The sequence below is a fragment of the Lathyrus oleraceus genome, chromosome 7, assembly GCF_024323335.1.
Source record: "Lathyrus oleraceus cultivar Zhongwan6 chromosome 7, CAAS_Psat_ZW6_1.0, whole genome shotgun sequence".
NCBI lineage: Eukaryota > Viridiplantae > Streptophyta > Magnoliopsida > Fabales > Fabaceae > Lathyrus > Lathyrus oleraceus.
Genome location: NC_066585.1, coordinates 155,512,062 through 155,519,098, shown reverse-complemented (window position 1 = coordinate 155,519,098; position 7,037 = coordinate 155,512,062). Strand labels below are relative to the sequence as shown.

The following is a 7,037-nucleotide window of genomic DNA, read 5'->3' as shown; positions in this document are numbered from 1 at the left end:
AGATTGCATTCGGCGGATTGGTGTCCTTGCGTTCCACATATCTCACAATTCGGCGAAACTGCGGCTACAGTATTCGGAGTTGTACACATATGTTCGACTCTAAGGGCCAACGCGTCCATTTTAGCCTGCATCATGTCTATAGAGCTTAGCTCATGTATTCCTCCTTGGGCTTCCTTCTTTTCCACTGTCGCTCGTTCTACTCCCCATGATTGATGGTTTTGGGCCATATCCTCGATAAGGGCACTAGCTTCAGGGTAAGGTTTATTCATCAGTGCGCCACCAGCGGCAGCGTCGATGGTCATCTTAGTGTTATAATGAAGTCCATTATAGAAGGTTTGGATGATTAGCCAATTCTCTAAGCCATGGTGTGGGCATGCTCTTAATAGTTCTTTATATCTCTCCCAGGCTTCGAACAACGACTCTCCTTGGAGTTGGGTAAATCTAGTTATAAGGTTTCGAAGAAGAGCGGTCTTACTTGGGGGAAAATATCTAGCAAGAAAAACTTTCCTAAGGTCATCCCAAGTTGTTATTGAATTGGGTGGAAGGGAATCTAACCATGATAGAGCTTTATCTCTGAGGGAAAAGGGAAATAATCTTAAGCGTATCGCCTCAGGAGAAGCTCCATTGGTTTTAAAGGTGTCTGCTAACTGAAGAAAGTTTTTTAAATGTTGGTTTGGGTTATCAGTAGCGAGACCTGAGAATTGTCTCTGTTGCACTAATTGCAGCAGGGATGGTTTAAGTTCAAAATTATTGGCTGGGATAACGGGGTTTACTATACTGGAACTAGGTTCCTCGTTTGATGGTTGGGCGAAGTCCTTAAGAGGTCTTCGGTTTTGTTCTTCGGCCATAGCTATCCTATTCCTATGGAAAAATAAACGTGCGCGAGCGTAACGTTCAGGTTCAGCTAGAGGGTCTACTAAACTTCCGGCACTGCGAGTCTTTCGCATTGACCGGTGGGTAACAACCTTAGTCTAAACGGTATAACTACAGGGTAATGAAATTTGACGAAATTGGTCCCCGGCAACGGCGCCAAAAACTTGATGCGTGTTTTTCGCAAGTGTACGAATCACGTCAAAGTAATATAAAAGATTATCGAATCCACAGAGACCAAGTGTCAATCTATCAAACCTGTTGTTATGGTGTGTATCTAAGGCAACTATTTTTAAGGGTTTTAATAAGGGTGCAATGGTAAATAAAATTATAATTTTAAATAATAAATAAAGACAGGCTCGAATGTAATTCACGCAATCAATGATAATCCAGTACTTGTTAGTGGAACTACTTATGGGCAATGTTTTCTCCTTTGAAAAGAACTAATTTAACAGGAACTGTCGCTTTCGCGTATTCAGAACCGAGTTGTACTCTCTAATCAACCCCTCCTATTGTCACGGATAAAAAGGTGCGTACTGCGTTAGAGTAGTAAACCTATTTTTAAGAAATATAGTATCTTAACTAAGTTGAAAAGTATTTTAACCTGGACTTCTTAGCAAAAAGAGGTTCTTACGAACCAGAGTTTAAACTTCCTAACGCGTCCGAAAATCGTTTTAAAATCTCTTTTCTTTTTAATCTAAAATCTCCTAATAAACTAGACAAAGCGCTTTTGGCTGTTTTTGAAATAGTTAAAAACAATTACTTGAATTGAAAGATAAAATAGCCCTTAGGTGTTTCCACGAACAATTATACTGATTACTGGTTTAATTACGATCCTCACATTCTAACCTTTATAGAATTAGTTAGACATGATAAAGTAAATATTCTTTTTATAGTTTTTCATAAAAGTAATTTAAAGCGAGTGCGGATAATAAACAAAGTAAAGTGCGAGTGCAGGAAATAAACAACGTAAATGTGCGAGTGCAGGAAATAAACAACGTAAATGTGCGAGTGCAGGAAATAAACAACGTAAATGTGCGAGTGCAGGAAATAAACAACGTAAATGTGCGAGTGCAGGAAATAAATAAAAGTAAAATACGAACTTGAATTAAAATGGCGGCAGGATTAACTTCCTCCAGAGTGCTCCAAAAACTCGAACCACAGACAGATTACAGACTCGATCACTCGATTGCAGAGGCACCCCGATGTGGAATGGCAACTGCTTTATAACTGATATATGCCTAGAGAATTCTAATTCTGGACGAAGAAAAACGAAAATCTAAGGTCCTATTTATAGTAAAAACTGAAAGCATGAAATGACAGGGACGCCCCTCCACTAAAAAGTGGAGGTTACTGATTTTGGCCTTGTGGCGCCCGCCACAGGCCTATGGCGCCCGCCATGGTCCCTACAGGGGATGATGGAGTGGGGATCGTGGGTCTTGACGGTTGAGGAGTGGTCTTGAGACGTGGCCACGTCATGGCTAACCCCATGGCGCCCGCCACGGTGGGTGCCGTAAGTGCAAAACGCTGAATTTCTAGGTTTTCGCCCGTTTTCACTCCTTTTTCGCTCCTTTTCCCGATTCAAGCTCCGATTATTATAAAAACCTGAAAACATAAGAAAACAAAGAAATAACAAAGCAAAACAACAATAAAAGCTAAGAATGCATGCGAAATCGGAGTCAGAAATACGGTGAATTTTAGTGTGATCACTTCTACCTACAACCCGGTAGTTGTAAGTCCTATCTTTGTGGTTTTCTACCTACAAATCGGTAGTTGTAAAATCCCACTTTCATCCCCTTGGTGGAGTTAACCCTGTGTGCTCATCTTATCGATGACTGGTTACTTTTCCGTGGTTTTCTGCCTACTAACTGGTAGATGTAATCCCCTCTTTGCAGTTATCAGTATCCAGTTTACGGTATTGATATTCTTTTCCCCTCTGGATACTTGCCTTGATCAAGCAGTATTGTCCCCAGTGGGTCTTCCCCTTTCTTTTGGGTATTTGCTCCGAGTCAGCAATTTTATCCTCTTTTGATTGGTCAGCTTTTGCATACCTAGTCCTGGTACCCTGATGCCTTTCTTTTCGGTCGTTTATCCATCTAACAACCTACAACCCGGTTATGGATAATCTGCCATGCGAGTATATTATCTATGTTTTGATGGCTATAGATAATATGCCTCATGCACTCTCTGGTCAGTCTTTTGATTGTTTTCTCCAGCAGAGTAAGATTCGTATTCCTTGCGGAATCGAATATCCACCCTTTAACAAGTTTGCTTTCGCTCTCTTCAGGATGATTTCGGTCGTTTTATCCATCTAACAACCTACAACCCGGTTATGGATAATCTTCCATGCGAGTCTATTATCTACGTTTTGACGGCTATAGGTAATATATCTCATGCGCTCTTGGGTCGAAGTCGTCCTCCCCAGTCGAGTAAGGTTCGTATTCCTTATGGAATCGAATGTCCATCCTTTAACAAGACTGCTTTTCTAGCCCTCTTCAGGATGTTGAGTGTTTTTGAACACAAACCAATTCACGTTTTGGTCGGTCACCTGTTTTCTGCCTACAACCCAGCATCCTTGGTGTTCCTTCCTGTCTACTCTCTGTCATGACCTTGATCCCCAGTGATTTTCCTCCTCTCCGTTGGTGTCGATAAACGTCGAGTTTTTCCCCATCATCCATTGATGATTTGGTTGTGTTCGCTCTCCCTAGAAGAGTCCTCCTCTCTGTTGGTGTCGATAAATGTCGAGTTTTTCCTATGCGTCCGTTGGCGTATAGTTGATATCTTTCCCCACAGGGTCTTCCCCTGTTGAACCTCCTCTCCGTTGGTGTCGATAAACGTCGAGTTTTTCCTAGTCGTCCGATGATGTCTAGTTGCTTATTCCCTACAGATCATTTGGTAATACCATATGATTCCCCTCAGAGTTTTCTCCTCTCCGTTGGTGTCGATAAACGTCGAGTTTTTCCTATTCGTCCTATGACGTCTAGTTGTACCCTTCCCCAAGTGGATTTACCTCCCCGTTGGTTTCGATAAACGTTGTGTTTTTCTCATTCGTCCGATGACGTCTGATTGTATACCCTATTCCCAGTCATTCATTAATGTCTGGTTGATTTCCCAGCCAGAATCCCCAATAGGCGTCCTATTTGGTGTCCGGTTGTGGTCTCCCTTTCGTCCTATGACGTCTGGCTGAGTTTTCTCCTTCTCCGTTGGTGTCGATAAACGTTGAGTCTCCCTTTCGTCCTATGACGTCTGGCTGAGTTTTCTCCTTCTCCGTTGGTGTCGATAAACGTTGAGTCTCCCTTTCGTCCTATGACGTCTGGTTGAGTTTTCTCCTTCTCCGTTGGTGTCGATAAACGTTGAGTCTCCCTTTCGTCCTATGACGTCTGGTTGAGTTTTCTCCTTCTCCGTTGGTGTCGATAAACGTTGAGTCTCCCTTTCGTCCGCTGGCGTCTGGTTGAGTTTTCTCCTTCTCCGTTGGTGTCGATAAACGTTGAGTCTCCCTTTCGTCCTATGACGTCTGGCTGAGTTTTCTCCTTCTCCGTTGGTGTCGATAAACGTTGAGTCTCCCTTTCGTCCTATGACGTCTGGTTGAGTTTTCTCCTTCTCCGTTGGTGTCGATAAACGTCGAGCTTCTCCCTTTCGTCCTATGACGTCTGGTCGAGTCTTCCCATTCATCCTATGATGTCTGGTTACCTCTCCGTTGGTCTTGGTAAACGTTGAGTCTTTCCCATTTCGTCCGCTGGCGTATGGTTGTATCACTATCCTTCCAGTCATTCATTAGTGATTGGTTACCTCTCCGTTGGTCTTGGTAAACGTTGAGTTTTTCCCATTACGTCCACTGACGTATGGTTGTATCCTTTCCTGGTTATCCCCAGTAGAGTTGAGTTACCTCTCCGTTGGTTTTGGTAAACGTTGAGTGTTTCCTAGTTGTCCGTTGGCATCTAGTTGAGATTTCTGTTCCCATTCATCGTGTGCTGATGTCTGGATGTGATTGTGCCTTTGAAAGAAGAAAACAAAAATTTCCCGGTAGTGTGCAAATTTCTACGGTACTTGGTATTCAATCCCTGTTTACCCTGAAAGTCTGACAGCCGTTGCTCTCATTCATTCGGGTTCCCAGTTGATTGAATAGGGGCAGCTGTAGCACCTCAAATTTGCACCCTACCTTTTGTACATTCATTTCATATTAGGTCATTAACATAACATGGTCCACTGCATAACATTGCATTGTCCATTTGCCCAAGTGCAAGCCCACTGACAAATTAGGTTAAACTGGTCAGGAGAATCAGTCAAACAAGCAAGCATGTGCTATTTTCATTGGAACAAAGCCCTGGGATTGATTTATCAAGCTCATATGGTCTAAGGATCATTGTGAAGTGATTTGGACAAATATTGGAGGCTCAAAGCTCATCAGTCAAGCTGGATTTCAGCTGGAACCATAGAAAGTCAATTGTGGTCAACTGTGGTCAACTGGGCCTGATTTTATGGATTGGAAGGTGTGAGATGGTTTGAAAGGCCTCATTCATGTCCATATAAGTCTCATTTGACATACCAAAGACCAAGGTTGAAGATTTGGGGGTCAGATCAGAAGTTTCCAAAAATAGCAGGTGACCTGTAATTTTAGCTGCCCAAAATGGAAACTTTTTCTCCTCAAAATAACTTCATCATACAAGCTTCAAATGGAATTTTGTCCAACATAAAAGTTGAAGATCTTGATCTCACCATTCCAAAAAGTCCAAGAACTTGAAATTCCCATGTGTGGTTAGCAAGATATGGTCAAATCATTTTCAGAAAATGCCCGAAATCAAAGTGCCATAACCTGCACTTGGAGTGGCCAAATTGGATGGTTTTTCTTTGAGCAAACCACATTTGATGTGTACTTTCATAATCCATCACCACATTTTGCCAAAAGCATTCACACAAAAAGGCCATTTTTCAAGTGCACTAATTAAAACCCAAGGGCAAAATGGTCCAATTTGAGAAATATTTGGAATTTTGAAATGGGACTTTTTTCTACACATCACATATATCATTTGTGACTTGTTTGAACCAAGTTTGGACAGAAAAATCAGCTGCATTAACCAAGGGCATTTTGGCCAAAAGTGGTGAAATTGCACATTAACACTAATTCTCCATTTTTGCTTAATCTTAATTAATTTGGATTAGGGAGAGGTATAAATAGATAATTGCAACTGTAATCATTAACCACTAATCATTTTTCAAGATCCAAACAGAAAAACTCAAAAATTCTCTCACTTTTTCTCCATTGTTCATAAACTTTTTTTCTCAATTCATCAATATTTCACCATTGTTCTTGCAAATTCTTGTGTGAATCTTCATGTGTAGGTAATTGGCAAGAACTGTTTGCATCAATTGGAGCTCAAATCCATCAAAAACTCCAACTGTCCAAGCTTGCTCAACCATGGCAAATCAAGAATTCGAGCGCCTGGAGTGTTGCTGAGCTACCAAAGCTGTACCAATCATCTTCCTAATCAACATACTTCTGCTGTTTTCGCGAATCGGATCGAAAGGAGCACAAATTCATCGGCTGCACTTCACTAAGGTTGGAATTCGACTCTAACGATTTTCAAAATTGAGATATGATATGTGTAGATCGTTGATTGTAGAATGTAGTGCAACTTGTAGAATTAGAATCCATTAAGATTTGAAGGAGAAACCGCGATTTGAACTTTTGGTATCAAACCTTCTTTCGCTCGATCCGTCCAGCACAGTAATCTTTAGGAAATTTCGTTTGCATATTGTTAATCTACACTGAAAGACGAAGAGATCCGTATATCACTCGTTAATTTTCGTGAAAAAAACTTCGTGACCGTTGCTGCCGTTGAAGAAGCACATAAGCGCGAGGAAGAAGGAATAAATTTCTGGAAAATTACTGTGTTCAATCCGTTTCCAGCCGTGGCACTTTTCAAATTATGTTTCCCACCAAATACTATCCAATGAGACGCTGCCAACAAATAAAACGCTACAGTGCGTTTTTGGCATGGCTGCATGTATTTACGAAACTGCCATTAACTTATTAATTAATTCGTATAACCTTAAATAAATATCTCAATAAATATTACAAAACTTAAAAAATTCATAAAAAATTCAATATTAGTCCAAATTAGGTGGGATTTTTTTTGTTAGTTTCCAAATTTTATCTACTTTGTTTT

The 7,037-nt window shown here is 41.0% G+C and overlaps 1 non-coding gene across 1 annotated transcript; it reads left to right on the top strand.

The window, feature by feature from the left end:
* Nucleotides 1–357: 357 nt before the first annotated feature.
* LOC127109514 (small nucleolar RNA R71) lies at nucleotides 358–464 on the top strand. The gene has a single exon (XR_007796791.1). It is a non-coding gene; the product is annotated as a small nucleolar RNA R71 (small nucleolar RNA).
* The last annotated feature ends 6,573 nt before the right edge of the window (nucleotides 465–7,037 follow it).